We start from the raw sequence: 21851 nt of genomic DNA on the forward strand, positions 1-21851 counted from the left end.
GCCAGCATTGGAGACACATGCCTTTAAGACCTAGGGGGCTGTATATTCAGACAGTGACGAGGCAGTCATGTGTTTGGGTTTACAACCAATGAGAAGGCAGAATGACTGGAAAATTGACTTACACACAGGAAATAGCTCTCTTTGGAGAAGCTGGGACACAGCAGGAGGAAGGGTGAGATTTTAGGTCTGAGTTCTGACCTCTTGGCTTTCTCTTTTACATTTTTCTGTGTTTCTTATTTAATAAGACGGTTGGTTACATCTACAAAGGTATAGACCAACACAGTAATAATATTTATGACAAGGAGCCAAAAATGTAATAAACAGAAAGAAACTATAGCTATTTCTGCTAAAAGGAGGAACAAGATAAAGGCATTCATATCATCCATTCTGAAAATGAGGATGGGACAGAATCATAAAAGATGTTGTAGTTAGGGATCTTTATTACTGTGAAGAGACACCACGACCATGGCAACTCATAAATAAAAAACATTTAGTTGAAGTGGCTTGCATACAGTTTCAGTGGTTCACTCCATTATCATCAGAATGGGGAGCATGGCAGATCACAGGCATCTTAAGGATCTTAAGTAAGAATAAGAAACTTTTGAAGTCTTATTTGGAAGCAATGTGTCAGGTCACCAAAATCGTAAAAGAAATCACTAACAAATTTCCATATTTGACATGCTAAACACTCCAGAGAAAATGGTTTCATCAAAATGGCAGAATGCAAAATTAACACAAAACTAATTTGCTTCCCTATGTACAAAGAACACATTTGCTGAGAAAGAAATTAAGAAAACCTCATTAGGGCTGGAATGAGGGATCAGAGGTCAAAAGCAATGGATGCTCTTACAGAGGACCTGGGTTCAATTCCCAGCATTCACATGGGAGCTCTCAACTCTCTGCACTTCCTGTTCCAGGAGATCTGACACACTTACACATACATATATGTAGGCAAAGTACCAATGTACATAAAATAATAAAAATTAAATAATTAAAAAAAAGAAAACCTTATTCACAATTGCCTCAGAAATATTGTGGAATAAACTTAATAAAAATTGAAGGACATCAATGATGAAAAGTTTAAAATAATGAGGAAATTAAATATGTCATTAGAAGATGGGGAAATCTTTCATGCCTAAAAATTGAAATACTCAATACTGTGAAAATAACTACATTAAACAATTAATCTAGAGACTTAGAGTTGACTCCTACAGACATTTATTGCCATTCTTTGTATAAATAGAAAAAGAGAGGTGAAATTCATATGATAAACAAAATACCATTGATGGGCATAGCAGTTCTGACCTAAAAGAATAATGTTGGTGACATCATCATACCTGACTTCAGTGAAAAACAGCAAACCCTCCACAATACTTGCACAAACAGGGTTTTATATCAATGGCTTAGAATTACTCAACTAACAAACAAAATTCTGCACACATACAACTTTAAGAAATGATGATTACTTGAGATCACAGGATGACCTAAGGTGATTGGATTGAGAAACAACTGCCAGCAATTGTCAGAACAAAATGTGTGTAGTGTCCACATTGGTAAAAATATGCAGTCATACTTAGTAAGATTACTGAAAGAGATACAGAAGTAAATATAATGTAACTATCAGAGAATAAAATATTTAGACTTAAATACATCAGACACCTAAATATTTTACAGTAGCAGAGATGACCCAGTGTGTAGCTTCTCCACCACAGTTCTCAAACTTTGACAGCTAACACAGGCAGCTCCTGCCACTATAGCAAGTGAGAAGGGGAGTAAGCAGTCACCACTATAAATGATGCCCTAGTGTTTTCAAAAAGAAAACACAACATTTGAAATGCAGACATTCCTTTTTTACTTTGAAGATATAGATAGACCTGGTCTTTGTAATCCCTAAAAGTCTGTGACTGTGCATGTGTTCAAGTGAGGGAAGGACAAAGGACACAACCAAGGACCTCACAGTAGGCAGATTCATACAACTTTCTCCTTACAGCTTCAGAGGTGTGGAGTGATCACATGCAGAGTAACTGAAAGCTGAACTAAATGGGTACATGGATATTCTCCCCAGTAAGGAGTGGCACAAATATTAGAGACCCTGCATCTTCACTAGGAGTCACACACTGATACATGTGACATTAGCAGACTCTGGAAGAGATTTGATTGAACCTTGTGACTACTGAACTCATTGTAGTAGTCTGGAGTTTCTTGTCTTAGGACTCCACTGGATACCTCACAATGGCACCTGTGAAAAGGAAGGTTGACTATTATAGACCAAAGTAAAGAATTCTGTCTTCCACTTGGCTCTCAGCCTTGTAAATAGAAGCTAATTGGAAGAAAAATTAATGTCTCACTGTTTGATAGTGGGAAAACAGTGGTTATTAAAAATCAAAATATATTTTGTATCCGTTTTTGGTGATAAGATTGGGAGAAAAGGATAGAAGCTCAAAGGATTGCTCTGTCCTTTCACACCCCTATCATGCATTATATATCATGACATTTACATGAAAAATGAAAAACACTTACGGCATATCCAGAACAAAGCCGAAATTCTCTTTTTCCGTGGGGCTTTGATGTGCCTCAAGGAAAAATAAATAACTTCTCACCACATCTGTATGCTTGTCTTCATTCTCTTTCATTCTCCAAAAACACTTGGGGTGAGTGAAACTGGACGTGAGGAGGGGGATGTTCATGAGCCAGAAGAAGAAATTCAAATGGAGCATCAGGTTCTGCCTCCAAATCACTAAGTTGATAGTGTGGATTGTGGATGCACAGCAGTTTATCAAATGGATACCCATGTATACACATCTGCTTTTATGTATGCTGCCCACTGGAAAGGCCACTTATGTGGATGAGATGCTATGTTTTCCAGATCACTCCACTACATTTGAAAAATGACAAACAGTCTCTGTTCTAGGGCTCTGCAATTGAGGTCTACCACAGAGGTAAAAACATTGTTTGGAAAATATATCTGAAGACATCTCAGCCTCAGGTCCTATGACATCAACTCAAATCCCTGGATATTGAGGTCCGTGGGAGAAAGCAATGTTGGGCAGATTGGTCCCAGGAGAGTGTCAATGAGTTCTTTGTTTGAACACCATTAGAAATGGTCTCAGCAGACTGTGAAGGTAAAGATTTGAAATGACCCATGACAATGAGAGTTCATGTGGATGCACTGTGTGTTCAAATCCCAAGTGCAAATGTGGATATAGACAGATGTGATGGGAGTAGACGTTCATATGAAAATGAGAAAATTCATGTTTCAAAACTGAATCTGTATTGATCACAGCAATCAGCATTAATGCTTTCATTCTATTAATTATTCTTAGTTTTTAAATTAGTGCATAACATAATGAGGTTTAGTGTGGCATTTTCATGTGAGGTAGATACAGACAGATGTGATGAAAGTAGATGTTCATAGTATCTTTGGCATGCATTCCCCATATACAAGGCAAATGTAAAATTCCTGGTCAACTCATAATAGGATTATACCACAGGACTGGCAGGAGCTGGCACATGCTGTTCTGGAAACTGGACAACAGCTCCAGTGGCAAATGTGGTTCAAAGAGGAATCTAAAAACATATAAAAACAATGTAGAAATAAAGGTACACAAGTCTTCCAGAATCAGCTTTTTGGAGAAGGCCAATATGCTGCTGCAGTAGTACAAAAACAATGTTTATATGATATCCAAAACTTAATTCTTTGCTGAATGGCAGCCTTGAATGCATGGAATGAGGAACCAGGAAAAATAACTGAGTCATGTACAAAGCTTATACAGGGCCCAAAGGAATCTTTCACAAATTTCTTACAAAGACTGACTTCAGCAGTAAAGAGAATGGTCAGGATGCAGAAACTTATCAGATAATAATTGAATATTTGGCTTTTGAGAAGGCAAATGCAGCATGCAAGAGAATAATCAGGCCATTAAAGGCAAGATCTGCACCCTTGGAAGATTGGATTAGAGACACGGTTAATGTTGAGGCTCATGACCATGATATGTGGCTAGGAGAAGCCATTTCAAGAGTTTTAAGGAATGTCAGATGGTTTGGATGTGAAAAGAAGGACATTTGAAAAGAGACTGTAAACAAGACATTCTTAGAAACAATGTTTCTTCAAGGAACAATGGCAACAGAATGCCTCTTCTGTATGGAATATGCAGAAGGTGTGGTAAGGGAAACTAATGTAGTTCAACAAGAGACAGACTAGGTAATACTTTGCCTCAGTCTTTGGGAAACTCCCAGAGTGGAGCAAATCCAGGTCAGAACTTTCCTGAAGTGATAGAGGAACCCCCTACTCAGAGCAATTAAATAACCAAATGCCTATTGGAATAAACCTGGCTACTCGGAGAAATGGAACAACTGAGACAGAGAGAACAGAAAATTCAGGAGAAAACATAAAGGAAATTATTTGGGAAACTTGTGTAAATGAACAAAGACCAAAATTAACAATAAAAACAACTGGTGTTTTGTAGTGTGGTCTGGTAGACATAGGTACTGACATGACCATAATTGCACCAGAATTTTGGCATCCAACTTGGCCTCTTCAGGAGGTAAGCATTCAACTGTTAGGAATTGGAACATTATCTCAACTGAAACAGAGTGCAAGATGGTTCCAATATATAGGTCCAGAAGGACAGAGAGGAAAATTTAAACCATATGTGGCTACCATAGCTATGAACTTGTGGGTTCGAGACCTGTTGCAACAATGGAATACTCAGATTAACATATCTACAACCTCAGAAACAAATCATAAACAAGCACATGTTTCTGAGAGAAATATTAGAAGATATTATTCTAATGAGTGGTCACCAGCCATCCATATTATACAAGAACGGTGCACAACAACTGATGATCTCCCAAAGACATCAACAGCTCTACCTTTAAAATGGTCAACAGACAAGCCTGTATGGGTTCAGCAATGGCCTTTAATAACAGAGAAACTCCAGGCTCTAGAAGAGCTGGTAGAAGAACAGTTAAATGCCCTGCATATTGAAGGATCAACCAGCCCTTGGAATTCTCTTGTATTTGTTATTTTCTAATTGGATTTTACTTTCTAGTCAAAATTAAGAAGATAGTAAATGAATAGCTGATAGGTAGTGAATAATGTCTAATAGGTACAATACATGTCTACCATCAGATTAAAGCAGATTAATCTACATAAGCACATGTTGATGTACACTAATAGAATCTTTATGCACGGTGATTAATTTCCCTGCAAATTAGTAGTGATAGTTTCCCACTGTGTAGAGTGCTTTTCCTTAACACTAACTTAACAATATGGCTGACTTAGTATATTCAAGTTACATTGTCTCAATTATCTGTTCATTTGTATATTAATAACTTGAAACAATTTATGTATTAGAAGAATATGAAAACTCAGATTTTAAGATTTTTATTCCATTTTACTGAGGATATATTTCAATTTATACTTTTTAGTAATTAAAAGATATAAATATCTGCTCACTGGCTGTTTGAAACAATTTTTACAAGGTATTATTTATTTTAATATTTATATTATGTCACACTGAAGGTGTAAAATAACACAAACTTTTCATTGTACAAGGTATATTTATCAGTTTGTAAAACTGTTTTTCAGAAATCACACAGCTTTCACACTTCACTCTGAAGCTATTTTCTTTAAGTTTTGCATTGTCATAGTTATCAGTAATATTTATACATGTTCATTTATCATCATAAAATCGGTATCTAGGGGATAGAGGATGATAATTCATCACATATAAATATGTGCAGTGATTAAACTATGGAAATTAACATGTCTTTATTTTCAATTTTAATCATACTAATTATCCATTTTGTAACAAGCCATGTTTTATTAGAACCAAGCATCTTACTGGGTATCATGGTGGTGCATGCCAATAATCTGAGCATTTGTGAGGCACAGGCAGGTGAACCTATGTTTTCAAGGCAAACATGGTCTACATAGAAATTCTGGAACATGCAAATACATATATTGAGTACTCTTTGAGAAATATCTTTTTAGATGCTCTTACTTTATTAGAATGATTAAAACAACATAGTTTGTAAATACCTTTTAGTGAAAAATTCATATGTAATAATATTTGGGGAAGATATATACCCCTCTTGAGTTGTCCACAGTGTTTTTGAACCTTGGTTCCCAGGAGAGCAAAATGCCAAGCTCTAAGCCTGTGTTCTCACAATGAGATGGAGAACCATCATCCCATTTAGTTTTGCAATGTTTTGTACTTAGTGCATATAAATATAATGGAGTTTTTATTGACATCATCCGGATCTGTATATGTAAAAAAAAAAAAAAAAACTTTTAAACTGATATATTTTGTATTTAAATTGTCTACTCACAATTTTGAGCTTCATATTCCATTGGTTGTTAGAAAATAAAAGGTTTCTGAGACAGAATGCTCATATTTTGAGGATATTTTGAAAGTATTGTTTCATGTTGATGGGTTATTTAAGGCTGCTGTGTGCATAGTGGACAAAGAGTACTTTCTGTAAATGTCTTCTATCTAGAGGTTTACAGGTCCATGGGGTGTGTAAAATATAGAGGTAAAACTGACTTACGATGTCATTTATCTTCAGAATTTCTCTATTTACTTTTTTCATATTACCTGTCTGTTGCTGAAAGTGGGGTATTGAAATGACCCACCATCTCTGTGCTGGGATTGATCTGTGCTTTAAATCTAAGACTCTTTCATTAGTAAAGCTGGGGACTCCTGTATTTGATGTGTACAAGATTGGCATTGAAATACCCTGTTGTTGTATTTTTCATTTAATGAGTACAAAGTATATTTCACTGTCTCTTCTAAATAGGTTTTGTTGCAGTCTGGCCATTGCTTCTCACACATCTAGTATCCACTTATAAGTGAGTACACACCACGTTTGACTTTTGAGTCTGAGTTACCTCACTGCCTTTATGTAATACATTTTTGTTCCTTTTCAGCCTATACTAGTTGTATTAGAACATTGTTCTGTATGTTCAATGTTTTGATCATTAAGTGGCTTTGGGACATTTTTCCCTGGTCCAATCTCTCTGGTGTTCTGTTAGCTTCTTGTACCTGTATAGACATGTCCCTCTTTAGGTTAGGAAATTTTTCTTCTATGAATTTATTGAATTTATTTTTTGACCATTTAATCTGGTGTTCTTCTATTCTTAGCTTGGTCTTTTCATAGATTCCCATATTTCCTGGAAGTTTTGTGTTAAGGAATTTTTAGATTTAACATTTCCTTTGACCAATGAATCTGTATCTTCTCTTGTATCTTTAAAACTTGAAATTGTCTCTTACATCTCTTGAATTCTGTTGGTGATGCTTGCATTTGTACTTCCTGTTCACTTACCCAGATTTTCGATTTCCATAATTCCCTCCAACAGTTTTTTCTTTATTGCTTGTCTTTCCATTTTCAGGTCTTAATCAGTTTCCTTTACATGTTTGTATTTTCCTGGATTCCTTGGCATTCTTTAAGGAATTTATCTATTTCCTCCAATCTTTTGTTTGTCCTTTCGTAAATTTTCTCAAGGGATTTTTTCATTCCCTCTATCATCTTCATAAAGTTGTATGTTCATAAACCTTCATTAAGGTTGCTTTCTTGTACTTCAGCACTGTTGGAATGTTCAGGTATTTCTGTTATAGGGTAGCTGGGCTGTGGTGGTGACATTTGTCCTCTCTGTTGTTGATTGTATTCTTACATTTGCATTGATGCATCTAGGTTTGCATTAGTTATACATCTAGATGTTTATTCCCGTCTTTGTCTTTGTTGAATGGGTGTTTTTTGTTTCTTGGTTTCTGTTTCCTCTTTGTTTTTCTGGCCTAAGTGGTCAGTGATTCTGGTGACTAGGCAGTTTATAGGTCCATTATGTATCTCCAGTGGAGTTTTGTGACCTGCAAGACCTCTTATATTTGGATGCCACAGTGGCCTCTCTGGTTGCAATAACCTGTGTGGCCTCTTGTGTTCTGGAAATCTGCATAGTGTCTGATGTCCCTTGTACAGCATAGGCTCCAGTAAAGCAGAAGTTTTCTGCAGAAGTTGTGGGCTGGGATAGGGAGTGCAGGTGGTGTGCAGTTGGGGCCTGTTGGGCCAGCTTTTGTGAGTGTTGGACAGCAGTGGGTAGTGTCTTACTCTGGGTCTCTAGAACTTGACCTGAGGTAAAACAGAATTCTTCAGCCTAATGTGTGGGTAGTAATATGGAACCCAGGGGAGAGAATACATTCTGGGCCTGTAGAGCAGGATTTAAGAGGTGTTAGGTGCAAGTGAAGGTGATGTAATATCCTATCTGGGGTCCGCTGATAAACCTGTCATCCAATAAATGTGCCACAGGTGTGGACTGGAATATGGAGCACAAGAGACGTGGTGTTGCTGGTCTATGTTGGGCATGCTTCAATGAGTATAAGTCAGCAGTGGCAGAGACTTACCTGGTGTTCCTAGGACCTTCCAGAGCTGTTTGGTGGAATATGGATCCAAGTGAAGGGGATGTTAGGGTCCCTAGTATCAACCTGGCCTTCCGTAACCAGAAGTCTTCTTCTGAAGTTTGTGAGCTGGAATAGGGAGCCCTAGAGTACAGTGCAGCATGGAGCTGTTGGGAAGACTGAGATCCATAGGACCAGCCTAGACTCCATTATAGTGCCAGAGTTTGGGGCCAGAATATGGAGCCAAGGGGATATGGTAATGTACTGGGCTGTTATTTTTCTTCATGTATTTTCTTCTGGTCTTGTTAGAATTTTCCTTAATATTTTGATTCACAACTTTGTGTTTTGTGCTTTTGGGGTTTGTGGGTGTCATGTGTGAGAGAGAGACATTATTTAATCGTTGTTTTGTTGGGTTTGTTGTAATTTTCTTTTTTTAAAAAAAAGAGAGAAAGACTGTGTGGATTTGGGCGGGAATGGGGGTAGGGAGAATCTAAGAGGACTTAGGGTAGTCCAAAATCATGATCAGAATGTATTGTGTAGGGAGTGTGAATGGTAATGTGATGATATAAAGAGAATTAATATATATATTAATTTTATAATATATATTAATGTATATAATATATTATATATATCAAACATAAAATGGTATTTAGAAATATGGGCATTGTTAATATATTGAAAATATAGCAGAAAAAATCCATAAGCATAAATCATATTCCAAGTGTAATTTGCATTTGACAAATTCAGAGAAAATAATTCCATTATCCTTCCTATTTTGGTAAGTTCAACATGTACCTGATTCACTTTCTATCCTAACTTATATTACTAACAGAACTATCTTATAACATCTATCAAATTTACACACTTACTCTTTAGTGAGTTTCTTTTCTAAAATTCTTAACAAGGAAAATTATAACTATCGAAACTTTAACTATAACTGTCTAATCTTCAGCTCCATCAGAGATCCAAGAAGGAAATATTACCTAACAAAATAAAGACAGGAAATACACGCAAGCAGCTTCCAAAAAATATGTGAGTTGACAGAAACAGCCAGTTGCCTGGACAGTCACGAGATTTCTCTGCAGTGTTGGGGCATCATCTTCAACCTATCTGACAGACTCATTTGTGAAGCAGGTTAACAGTTTGACCTCACATTTTGTGAGAGCAGTCCATGTACCAGAACTACCTGAATTTTACTAGCATCATGCCATGATTCAGAATTTTAAATTCTGGTAATTATTGATTTTTTTAATTCAGCTGTCCATTCTTCTTGGCTGTGTGTGTGTGTGTGTGTGTGGCTTCATCTCAGCATCCCATTCTTGTATACATTGCTCTATTAAATGCCAGTCTACCATGCTTGTACACATTGCTCTATTAAATGCCAGTCTACCATTGAGAGGTTAGACTCTGTCAGTGTAGTTACTATTCAAGAACAACTGTTTCAGCTGCTGTTCCACTGCACATCAGAAGGCATGAGTCCACTGCCAGTTCAGCTGCCTTTGAAGAAAAGGGCACTGTACCTTTCTGAATTGCCTTGGCCACTTCAGAGATGGTGCCATATTGTCCCGACCTCAGAGGATGTATGTTGCTAAAGCCACAACCACACTTGTGATGTCAGGAATTGGTAGTCCTTTGTTTCATGTCCTGTCTGTCCATTTTGTCCTGTTTGTCAGCAGTCGATTTGAGGATACTTGGTTGTCCAGTGGCTAACTTTTGCCACAATGATAGTTAACTCCATATGCAGTTTCTTCAATGCCTATATTTTCTCTGAAGTAGATTGGTAGTGCCAGGAGCCGACATATCTCATAGTCATAACAAAAAAAATAAGAAAAATTTTCTAAGTTATTAAAACTTTTTAAGTGCCATATTCTGTAGAGAGCTGTGTGCTGCACCCTAAGCTGGCACTGGCTTCTGCCCTCCACCCTCCCGACGGTGAGTGCTCTCTGTTGTAAACAACTCCATATTTGGCTTGGCTCTTGGATCTGGCTTGCTATGTGATGCCCACGTAGCGAGCTAGGATTGGCTACCCAAAGGCTCTTTAGGCTGAGGGAGGGTTCTCCCCAGGGTCAGAAGATTGTTAAAGGTTCCCAAATAAACTGCTGAAAGAAGAGCTTGGTGTTGCATCTTCCTTGCCAGACGAAGTGGTCGTGACAAGTGGTGGCCCGTATGGGGAACCTCCTTCTCTGAACCAATAAGCCCAGAACTTTCTGCAGTCAGAGTGGTGCACCAGTAAGTTCCCGGGTAAGGTGGGAATCTGCGACAAAAGCAGGAGAAAATATATTTGCTATACTCTGTAGACAAAGAGAGAGCACAGAAGCATGTCAATGGGCAAGCAAAAATGAAAGTAAGATTAATTTTCTCTTTGAGGCTGACAGCAGTCAACCATGGGCGCTTCTTCATCGCACCCAATTTTCCTGGCTCTTAATGAGCTGTTACTTTCAAAGAAATTGAAGGTAGAGAAAAGTACTTTAGAGAGATTTTTACAGGAGTGTGATATCGTTGCTCCCTGGTTTGCAGTGTCTGGGAGTCTTACAGTGTCCTCTTGGGAGAAACTAGGTAGAGATATAGACATTGGCGTTGAGCAGGGTACATTGAAAAGTGGAGTCATACCAGTATGGAAGCTAGTGAGAGGTTGCCTTGAGGACCAGAGATGTAGTGAAGCAGTGGAGAATGGCCAAGCAGCCTTGGAAATGCTACAGGAAGAGAGATCTGAAAAGGCCAATAGTGATAAAGGAGAGAAGAAAAAGGAGGGAGAAATGGGTAGAATGTACCCTGCTCTGTCAGACTTAGAGGAATCAGAGGGTTCTGAGTCAGAGGATTTGCAATCTATTGTAGTGGGTAGCCATTCCAGCTTGGATCTGGAAGTTCCAAACCCCATTGAGACTCTGGCAACTGTCACACCTACGAGGCGGGCCAAGGGAAGCACCAGGGGACCCGAGATCTGGATGGGCCAGTGCTCTCTCTGTTCCTGGACCCTAGAAAGTGGAGGTTGACAGAGCAGAGCTCCAGAGAACACCACTGGACTTTGATACACCTTCCCCAGACCCCCACAATCTACCTCTCCCTTCATTTGTAAGTCATCCACTAGATAAATCTTCCTTTTAACTATGTGGAGTGACCTTAATAAATTCACCAATATCTGGTGCCCACATGGGTCAAATTCCAAAGGCCTGGGTGGCTCCTGCCCTCAGCCTCCTCCCTGGCTGGCAGGTACCTAAACCGCCTGCTCAGTTCCATATAACCAGGGAACACAGTTCTATTCCGGAAAAGGGGAGCAGCTAGTCAGGTCTCAGCTTCCTAGCTTAGTCTGGAGACCAGTGAAAAACTGCTGTGAGTGAGGTATCTGGGCTCCTGACATCCCGCCATCTGCCTCCAGCTGCTGCCAGCGAAGGTCACCAGCAGGCCCTGTTTTGGAGCTGTACCAGTGCCACCTGCTGGCTGAAAAATGCTACTACACCCCCCCACACCACGGAAAGGTAAGATAGGCAAACCAGCATTTTATTTCAAGTAAAAGTACTTTATAATTTTACCTCTTAAAATTGACTAACAAATTTTGAGTAATTCTTGTAATATGGCCGACAACATTACCTCACAAGAATTTAAAAACCTTTTTGCCTGTATGATGAATGACATTCTCCATAAATATATGACCTTCCTCAGACATATTTGGCCTATACCATTTTGGCATTCATCATAATAATTCATACAGTGTTCAAACACTGGTTTAATAATAAGAACAAAGATGAGTCATTATTGGGACTGATACAGGCTTTAAAAGATAGCAAAGAAGGCTTACAGAAAAAGAATCTCTTTCTGGAATCTGCTTTCAAAGATAGCAATGAAGGCTTACAGAAAAAGATTCTCTTTTGGGAATCTGCTTTAAAAGATAGTAATAAAGGCTTACAGGAAAAGATTCTTTCTCTAGAATCTGCTAATCAGGATTTACAAAACAGACTTGTGCCCAAAATTGATTTTATTGATAATAAATATGAATATCTAATGGATAGAACACTAACTCTCCAAAGTGAAGTTATGGCTTCTCAGACACTACATAAGGAAGAAAGATTATCATTAATTGATAAGATAAGGTCCATGGAATCATGTGCTTCCAAGGAAAATAAAAATGTCTATGATTCCTTGAGAAATCTGGAGTCCCTTGCAAGAGAGGAGGTTCACTCCCTAGAACAGACCCTAGGTGTTTGTTTGCAAGCCCTAGAAGAAACTCTCAGTAAACATGACAAGGGAACTAATAAGCAGAAGGTCAAGACCATAGAGGTTGTAATATCTCCAAACGGCTCTCATACAATGGCTTATCCTGTTATTGTCCATGAGAAGCCAGCAGATGACACACACCACGAGCCATATATGACATATACATTACAACCAATTTCAACAAGGGACGTTAAAAAATATAAAGGAAGCAGTAGTTACGTATGGGATACACTCCACATATGTAAGACAGATGTTAAATTCATGGTCTACCTCACATAGAATTATCCCAGATGACTGGCATCAGTTAATTTCAGCTGTTCTAGAATATAGCCAGCAGCTACAATGGAAAAGCTGGTTGAGAGAAAAGGCAAAAAATTTAGAACAACAAGGTAAACTCAGAGGTTTTGTGATCTCCCAAGATCAAGTCCTTGGTGAGGGATGTTTCACTGACAGGAATGTACAAGCCACTTATGATGAGCATACAATATCCCTATGCCGTACAGCAGCTCTAAATGCTTGGGAAAAAATTCCACAACCTGGAAAACCAACTGAGGTATACACAAAGATATTTCAGGAACTGCATGAACCCTTCACTGATTTTTTACAAAGGCTAAACACAGCTATAACAAAAGCTGTATCAGATAAAGAATTAAGAGTATTAACTAAGTCCTTGGCGTTTGACAATGCTAATGCAGAATGCAGAAGAATACTTACACCACTAAAGATCAGATCAGCTCCTTTAGAAGAATGGATTCAATACATTAATGGTGTTGAGTCTCTTAACTACAGTAATGAGGCTTGGATAGGAGAGACAAATCCCAGAGGTGAAAGAAGGCCCCGTGTTACCAAATGTTTTAAGTGTGGTACACCAGGTCATATAAGTAAAAACTGTACATGGGGTACTCCTAGAAGTAATACTACTTTTAGGAATAGCCTAAACAGGAGATCCCAACTATGTCCTGGGTTATGTAGAAGGTGTGGCAAATGCCGCCATTGGACCAGTAAGTGCAGATCAAAAATAGATATACGAGGCAACCCTTTACTGGCGGGAAACACCTCAGGGAGCCTCTTGCAGGTCCCCAAAACAAGTGTAGTATGAACATTCCCTGCCACTGTGGAAGAAATTCCTCTCCAGGACAGCTGAATAAACCAAAGCCTAAGGTAAAAACCTATACTGCAATGGATGGTAAAATAGCTCTGATAGATGAATCACAGTTTACAAAGAACACTATAAAACAAATATTTTGGCAGACTTCCATAAATGAACAAAGACCAAAGCTTAGAATTCAAATTAATGGCCTGTTTCTGGAGGGCTTGTTAGACACAGGTGCAGATGTGACTATAATTACACCAAAATCATGACATCCGAATTGGCCTCTTCAAGAGGTAGATTAAAATTCCTACTCTCTCAGAAAAAGAATAAAGACCAATGCATATTCCTAGGAATAATATCATAGCATGCTATAAAAAAAAAAAAAAAACAGTCACCAACCATTCAGGCTGTATACAAACAGAGCACAACTGCTACTGAACTCTCAGAAGTACCAACTGCCTTACCTTTGAAATGGCTAACTAATAAACCTGTCTGGGTTGGACAATGGCCTTTGACAAAAGAGAAGCTACAAGCTTTAGAACAGATGGTTCAAGAGAAGTTAAATGCTCAACACATTGAAAAATCTACCAGCCCTTGGAATTCTCCTGTATTTGTTATTTAAAAAAATCTGGTAATTGGAGAATGCTGACAGATCTGAGAGCTATTAATAACATAATTCAGCCAATGGGCTCTCTACAGACTTGGATGCCCTTGCCCTCTCTGCTACCCAAAGAATGGCCTATAATAGTTATTGACTTAAAAGACTGTTTCTTTACCATACACTTACAAGAAAATGATAGAGAAAAATTTGCCTTCATAGTACCTAATTATAATAATTCTCAGCCAGTAAAGAGATATCAATGGAAGGTCCTCCCACAGGGAATGTTAAACAGACCTACTTTGTGCCAATACTTTGTACAGAAACCATTGGAGATAATTCGTATAAAGTTTCCACAATCCATAATTTATCACTATATGGATGATATCCCATTAGCTGATCCAAAGTTAGATACATTAGACAGCATGTTTGAAGAAGTAAAAAAAGTTTTGCCTCGCTGGGGACTGCAAATTACTCCTGAAAAAGTACAAAGAGGACATTCTATTAATTACTTAGGATATAAGATAGAGCTACAAAAAATTAGACCCCAAAAGGTACAACTAAGGAGAGATCGATTGAAGACACTTAATGATTTTCAAAAGTTATTAGGAAGCATTTCCAACTTACTGGGTATCATGGGAATACCCAAAGATGGACTACAAAATTTGGCTAATACTCTAGAAGGAGACAAAGAATTAAATAGTCCAAAAGAATTATCAGCTGAAGCTGAGAAGGGATTGGCTCTAGTAGAAAAGACAATTCGAGAAGCACATGTGGATCATGTGGATCCAGAACTTAAATGCATTCTTGTCATATTCCTCTCCAGACATTCCCCAACAGGTATTTTGATGCAGAGGAAAGATACTATATTGGAATGGATATTCCTACCCTGTAAACCAAATAAGAAATTAAAGACTTATATAGAAAAGATCTCTGATTTGATTCAAAAAGGTAAATTAAGACTTCGCGAGTTGACAGGAATGGACCCGGCAGAAATTGTAGTACCTTTAACTAATGAGGAAATTTCATCACTATGGAAAGATAATGAATACTGGCAGAGAGCCTGCAGTAACCTTTTGGGAGAGATTAACAACCACTATCCCAAAGGCAAGAGAATAGAATTCATAAAGAAGACTGAATGGGTCCTTCCTCACATTGTATGACAAAAGCCAATTTCTGGAGTCCTCACATTTTATACTGATGCAAATAAATCAGGGAAAGCAGGGTATAAATCAGGAGACTTAAGTAAAGTGGTACAAAGTCCATACAACTCTGTACAAAAGGCAGAACTGTATGCTATTCTTATGGTACTGATGGACTTCACAGAACCCATCAATATAGTCACTGACTCTCAATATGCAGAGAGCGTTGTTTTACATATTGAAACTGCTGAATTTATTCCTGATAATACAGAATTAATATCATTATTCATACAATTGCAGGAAATCATCAGAAAAAGGGAACATCATATATATATATATATCACATATCAGATCCCATACAGGTCTGCCAGGACCTCTAGCACAAGGTAATGATGAGATTGATCAGTTACTAATAGGTAATGTGCTAGAAGCCTCAGAATGTCATAAGAAATACCATGTAAATAGCAAAGTTTTGAAGAAGGATTTCTCCATCACTTGACAACAGGCTAAGAAGATTGTGAAAAAATGTCCTACTTGTTCCATCTATAACCAAACTCCATTACCTGCAGGGAGCAATCCAAAAGGTATGCAAAGAAATAAAATTTGGCAGATGGATGTGTTTCATTTTGCAGAATTTGGAAGATTAAAGTATGTACATCACACCATTGATACCTATTCAGGATTTCAATGGGCAACTCCTATGAGTTCTAAAAAGGCTGATTCTGTGATCACACGCCTATTAGAAGTTATGGCCATCATGGGAGTACCTGTACAGTTTAAGACAGACAATGCCCCAGCAAATGTCTCCAATAAAATGAGACAATTCTTTGCTTATTACAATATAAAGCATGTTACAGGTATACCACACAATCCCACAGGCCAAGCAGTCATAGAAAGATCCAATCAAACCTTAAAGGATATGCTAAATAAACAGCAACAGGTAACAATGACTCCTAGAAATAGACTGCATAGTACTTTATTAACCTTGAATTTTCTCAATGCTGATGAGAAAGGAACAACAGTTGCGGAGAGACATTGGACGACAGACAAAACTCCTGAGCTAAACCAACTAGTTTATTTCAAGGATGTGCTGACCTCAGAATGGAAACCTGTATATGTTCTACATTGGGGAAGGGTTTTTGCCTTTGTTTCTGCAGGAGAAGAAAAGCTATGGATACCAACAAAATTAATAAAAATTCGATTCGAACAGGAAAAACCCCTTGATGAAAAGAAGTAAAAAAATCATCCACCAATGTGACATCTCTACAAGTTGTAAGAAAAATTTAGCAATCAAAGGTTGGGGTAGGGTTCTGTTTTTGTCTTTCCAGGATAATGGAAATACCCATCTTCCAAAAATCATAAGGCCTTGGATATCCGGATGTTACAGCAGAAAGAAAGGATCTATTGGAACCAATATACACATGGTAAAATCTCACTGTCTAACATATATCTCTCTATCAATTTAGTAAAGTTGTGGTTCCAATTCAATTATAAGTCAAGCTGGCTTTGGAGATAGAATTGGCTCACTCCTTCACTAAACCCAAGCATATTGCTAAAAGAAAAGTTTGAGAGATTCTTCAGTCCCGTATTAGAAGAGCCCTCTGGTGTGGGACAGAAGGAAACCAATAAAAAGGAACCATTGTAATCTAAATTCTAACTCTCTCCATGCTTACTCTTGATTTCTCAGAATCCTTTCTTACATGCTATGTCCTCTTTAAATCCAAACCTTCCATTTTTGATAAAAATAAGTTTTTCCAATAGCAATCTCGGAAATCTCCAGAAGGAAGATGGGGCCCCAACAACAACTCTACCCAAATCAGAATGATGCCATGGTAATCATCATCATACTACACTTCTTGCCAGAATTTCAATCTTACCCATTACTCTAAGACTTGCTGCAGAACCTACAGTTAGTCTAACTGAGATTTAACTATCTGAGCTTTCTCACAGTAACCAACAGAGATAACATCACCCCCTAAACGGCAGGAAGCAATTCTAAGAAAACGACGCCCCTTCTCCCTTAGGTTTCATATTTCTCAGGGTTATGGATGATGGTTATAGGGTTGGGGGTAGAAGAAAATATTAAACTCAATATTCTCACTAAAAAAAGGAAAAAGAAGAAATGGAATGGATAGGTATAAGATATTAAGGTAGATCATTGTATATACTAGTAAACAAATTTAGTACATTAGCAACCTTAGATAATTTGCACTGTAACTTATACTGTTATGGATTCTTATATGTTGATACAAATGTAAACTATTTTTATACTCCTGTTTAAGATAATTTGTATATTGATACAAATACAGAACTATATTTGTTATAATGTAAATATATTTCTACTCTTATTTGAAATATTTTTATATTGATACAAATGTAAATTTATATCTGTCATACTTTATGTATGTACTACTTCTGTTTAGGATATTCGGTATATTGATATATATTTAAGATTATTGTCATATTGCATATTGCACTATATATTCCTACCTCTCTTATAAATATCTTGTGTATTGTCACAATTTTGAAGTCATTGTTCTTCACCATACATTTGCTTATAGACTGTTTACCTTGTTTACATGAAGCCTTAGTCCTTAGGTTATTTCGGCAGATAAGACTTAGAGATTTATAGTCACCTATGCCTGTCATCTCTATAGTTACATTAGTTAGGTTATCCAGATTTACAGATACATAGGTCAGATGGACAGGTAATCTTCAAACACTTCATAGACCTAGAGAATATGGCATTTAAATAACTTAGAATTCTGTTGACATGAGACACAATTGCTCCTGGCTGCGCCAATTTGATCCAGAGAGAATGTTGGGCCTCTAAGACATTTCCATTTGGAAGTTTGTCTTCTTGGCACAAAATGGCCTACTGGGCAAAGAACTGCCCTTGACTTGATGGCTGACAGTACGAATGCAATGCTGTACTTCCTGGATAAGTGGAACACAAGGAAAGCGACTATTGTACTCTGCCAAGACAGGGTAAGATGGTCTTTCAGAATTCCTGCTTCTGAAAATGGTCTGTCAGATACTCTAGGCCTGTAGCCAATTTGAATACACCAACAATGCTGAAAAACATTAGGTGACTGTCCAGGCTGCCAGCTGTCTTGGTCTACTCTTGCAAGATTCCCGGAAGTTGCTTTCATCCATCTACCATTTCTCAGGTACCATTATGTTCCTTCTCAGGTCTTTGATGGGATTGAAGACTAGCAGTTATAGTTACAACTTAGTATATATAATACCTTAGATAGAACATATTAGGTATTGGATTCAGGTTCTTTAGGATAGGACACCTTTTGGAATGATCTTTATAACATGCCATTTACCTATGCTCTATACTTCTCTGGATTTTAGTATGTGTTTCTTGCTTGATATTGTTTGCATTGGTTGTAGTTCCATCTTATCTAGGTCATTATCCCTCATTATTCCTGGACAATATTTGTAACCATTCCTTTGTATATAGTCTTGTACTAGTTTAGAAATTTCTTATTTAGACAAAAAGGGGGAGATGTAGTGGGTAGCCATTCCAGCTTGGATCTGGAAGTTCCAACCCCCATTGAGACTCTGACAACTATCACCCCTATGAGGCAGGGCCAAGGGAGGCATCTGGAGACCCGAGACCTGGATGGGCGAGCGCTCTCTCTGATCCTGGACCCTAGACAGTGGAGGTTGACTGAGCAGAGCTCCAGAGAACACCGCTGGACTGCGATACGTCTTCCCCAGACCCCCACAATCTACCTATCCCTTCATTTGTAAGTCATCCACTAAATAAATCTTCCTTTTAACTACATGGAGTGACCTTAATAATTTCACCAATAATCTATCATTGAAAAGATGGATAAAATAACAATTAGAAAGGAAAAGAAAGAGAAAATCTTGAAAAGGGAACTTTCCCACCTACATGCTATTCTATGCCAGTAGCCCCCCACCATATGGGAGTGGTGCATCCGGAAGCTCTTTTAGTCCGGACCTATGGAGAACAGTCAGAACTGAATTAAACCTAGCATGCCTAGGTTTAAGGATCCTCAGGGGCAGCGATATCATGAACCTTTAGATTTTAAGGTGATAAAATCTTTTATTTATTTATTTATTTATTTTAATATATAAATTTTATTTTACAATACCATTCAGTTCTACATATCAGCCATGGGTTCCCCTATTCTCCCCCCTCCCACACCCTCCCTTTACCCCAGCCTACCCCCATTCCCACCTCCTCCAGGACAAGTCCTCCCCCGAGGACTGCAATCAACCTGGTAGACTCAGTCCAGGGGAGGTCCAGTCCCTTCCTCCCAGACTGAGCCAAGTGTCCCTGCATAAGTTCCAGGTTTCAAACAGCCAACTCATGCAATGCGCACAGGACTTGGTCCACTGCCTAGTTGCCTCCCAAACTGATCAAGCCAATCAACTGTCTCACTCATTCAGAGGGCCTGATCCAGCTGGGGGCCCCTCAGCCTTTGGTTCATAGTTCATGTGTTTCCATTCATTTGGCTATTTTTTTCAATAATTGAGTAAAACTCAAATTTATTATAAGCCACAGTTGTCCTAGGGAAGGTGATAAAATCTTTGGCCAAATCCGTGTGGACCTATGGGATCACAGCCTTTTTCACTATAGCCCAGGTGGAGGCTTTGAACAGGCATTGCATGACACCCATGGATTGGAACGGACTTGCACGAGCGTGTTTAAGTCCAGGCCAATATTTAGATTGGAAAGGTTTCCTTATAGAATTTGCTAATGAAGAGGCTGCCAATCAGGCTGTGGGAAATGCCACTTGGGACAGAGACATGCTGCTAGGACAGGGTTGATTTGCTAATCAACAAACGGGTTACCCTGTTCAGGTTTATGAACAGATTAATAAAATTGGTATAAAAGCATGGAAGGCCTTGCCTCATAAGGGTGAAGTGAGTGGAAACCTTACAAAAACCTTACAGGGACCTACAGAACCATTTTTAGACTTTGTTGCCCGAATGGTTGAGGCTGCAGGTAGAATCTTTGAGACCCGGACAATGGCCGACTCTCTGGCATCCCAAAAACTGCAGAGAGCCACTGCAGGTGCAGCAGGATTGGACCTCCGTGCCACCACCAGACTCATATTAACTCCTCAGATATGGGTACAGCTGGTAGATACTGATTTAAAGGACCTTTTGAGCCAGGCACAGTGGGTCTTTTGATAGGGTGGTCTTCTACATCCTTACTAGGTCTCAGAGTTCATCCTGGGATAATTGATCCAGATTACACTGGAATTGTGAAGATCATGGTTGAGTCCCCAAGAGGAATTTTGGCCATCTCCCCAGGTGATCGAATTGTCCAGTTACTAATTTTACCCAGCCTGCATGGCCGTTTTGCGGCACAAACAAAAGAAAGAGGAGAAGGTTTTGGGTCCACAGGGACAGATTTAACATTTCTGTCCCCAGATATGGACCAGAGGCCAGTTTTAGAACTCATTATTGACAACAAAAAGATTTTAGGATTATTAGATACAGGGGCAGACAAGAGTATCATTGCCAGGAAAGATTGGCTGACAGGGTGGCCCATACAGATCTTATCCCAGGCTTTACAAGGCCTGGGATACACTAAGGCTCTGAACATAAGTGCAAGACACTTACAATGAAAAGTAGGGAGGGGCATTCTGGGACCATATAGTCCTACGTGCTGGAACTTCTGATTTCCTTGTGGGACAAAGACCTTTTAAAAGACATGGGTTTCAGTTTAAGCAATGACTCTTCTCTAGCTTCAGTCAAAATGATAAGTAATATGGGATATCATCCTAACTATGGATTGGGGAAATTCTTGCAAGGCAGAAAATCTCCCATTCAGCCAAACCCTCGAGATCATCAATAGGGTTTGGGTTTTTCCTAGGGGCCACTGAGGAGGGTATCCCCATAACATGGAAGATAGAAGAGCCAGTTTGGGTTCCTCAGTGGCCACTCTCCTCTGAAAAGTTGTCAGCGGCAAAGCAACTAGTGAAAGAACAATTAGAAGGAGGACACATAAAACCTTCACTGTCGCCCTGGAATACTCCTATCTTTGTCATAAAAAAGAAATCAGGAAAGTGGCAATTATTGCATGATCTGCAAGCTATTAATGAACAAATGCAGATCATGCGTTCAGTTCAGAGGGACTTGCCATTTCTGTCCTCTTTGCCAGCCTCTTGGCCTATAATTGTAGTAGATATTAAGGATTGCTTTTTTTCTATACAATTGTTTAGTAAAGATAGTGTTAGATTTGCTTTTACCATTCCTTCATGTAACCATGAAGAGCCTGATAAAAGATATGAATGGGTGGTCTTGCTACAGGGCATGGCAAATAGCCCAACTATATGCCAACTTTATGTAGATAGAGCCATTGCTCCATTCGACAAAGATATCCATCACTTAGATGTCTTGATTATATGGACGATATTTTGTTA

At 38.6% G+C, this 21851-nt stretch overlaps 1 pseudogene; it reads right to left on the bottom strand.

Annotated features, from left to right (window-relative positions):
* Positions 1–2717, bottom strand: part of LOC114688940 — a 29009-nt pseudogene extending 26292 nt beyond the window's left edge.
* Between the last annotated feature and the right edge of the window lie 19134 nt (positions 2718–21851).

The sequence above is a fragment of the Peromyscus leucopus genome, unplaced genomic scaffold (assembly GCF_004664715.2).
Source record: "Peromyscus leucopus breed LL Stock unplaced genomic scaffold, UCI_PerLeu_2.1 scaffold_1459, whole genome shotgun sequence".
NCBI lineage: Eukaryota > Metazoa > Chordata > Mammalia > Rodentia > Cricetidae > Peromyscus > Peromyscus leucopus.